The following is a 1,406-nucleotide window of genomic DNA, read 5'->3' on the forward strand; positions in this document are numbered from 1 at the left end:
AACTGAGCCTAGCTGAGAGATACACTGTGATCCATGGGCAGAGAGAGCATGAGAACTGAGCCTAGCTGAGAGATACACTGTGATCTACAGGCAGAGAGAGAGAGAACTGAGCCTAGCATGGGCTTCTGATACCTCCAAGCCCACTCCCAATGATACACTTCCTACTCCAACAAGGCTATACTTCCTAGACCTTTTAATCTTTTCAAATAGCATCACCCCCTAATAACTAAGCTATTATATATAAGCCTCTGGAACCCATTCTTATCAAACCACCATGAGCACATTTACTCATCTCTGGCAAACATGTTACTTGAGCCTATGGAAGTATTATGGGGCACAGCTTCTTAACCTGTGGGGTACGGGATTGAGGAACCCAATGTAGAACACATGAAAAATCTGTCGAAAGTGATGTTTATATAGGATTGGAGAGGTAGATCAGCAGTTAAGAGCACTTGCTGCTCTTACGGAATATCAGAGCTGAGTTCCCATATCAGGTGGTTTACGACCACCTGTAACTCCAGCTCTAGAGGATCTAACTCCCTCTTCTGGCCTATACTCACACATGCATGTACACACACACACACACACACACACACACACACAGATACACAGACACACACATGTGCACCCAAATAAATCAACAATCAATAAATATTATTGTGTTTATGAATTTACAGTAACCAAAACATGATTCAAATCAAACATACAATGGGCATGAGGTGTCTCTGGCAGCCCTTACCTGGTTACATTACAGCTCCATGGCAACACTGGGTCTGAACATGTCACACCCACTTTGAAGTGGGGGATGCCATCAAATGCCACCCAGAAACAATGTCCACTACTAAAAGCTCCTTGGCTCAGATTAGAGATTACTGCCTGTGGTAAACTTCAGTCTGTTACTATGCATGTAAAAGCTTTCTGAGCCCACAGAAACCGATACAGAAAATAAAGACCTAATACATTCATAGTTCCATTCCTTGGTGTATGTCAAATTAGTCTACTCTGGATGGGCTCATGATAAAATATTTAGATTTTAAAATTGCTGTTTGAGGGCAGAAGCTCGTGGATCCCGGTTTGCTTCACTTGCGGAGTCATCTGCGCCGGTTGGTCCCAGTTCCCCCTCGACGTTTTCAGGGCCAGCCTACCTCGCCCCTTGGCGCCATGACCACTACCACCACCTTCAAGGGTGTGGATCCTAACAACAGGAACAGCTCCCGGGTTTTGCGGCCTCAGGTGGTGGGTCCAATTTTTCATTAGGCTTTGATGAGCCAACAGAACAGCCTGTGAGGAAGAACAAGATGGCTTCTAGCATCTTTGGGACACCTGAAGAAAATCCCCCATCCTGGGCCAAGTCAGCAGGTGACAAGTCTAGTGGTGGCAGGGAAGATTCGGAGTCACCTGGAACA

General features: G+C 45.7%; 1 pseudogene; it reads left to right on the forward strand.

Annotated features, from left to right (window-relative positions):
- The first annotated feature begins 724 nt into the window (after positions 1-724).
- LOC114616379 lies at positions 725-1,400 on the forward strand (annotated as a pseudogene).
- Positions 1,401-1,406: the final 6 nt, after the last annotated feature.

The sequence above is a fragment of the Grammomys surdaster genome, unplaced genomic scaffold (assembly GCF_004785775.1).
Source record: "Grammomys surdaster isolate TR1022 unplaced genomic scaffold, NIH_TR_1.0 319098, whole genome shotgun sequence".
NCBI classification, from domain to species: domain Eukaryota; kingdom Metazoa; phylum Chordata; class Mammalia; order Rodentia; family Muridae; genus Grammomys; species Grammomys surdaster.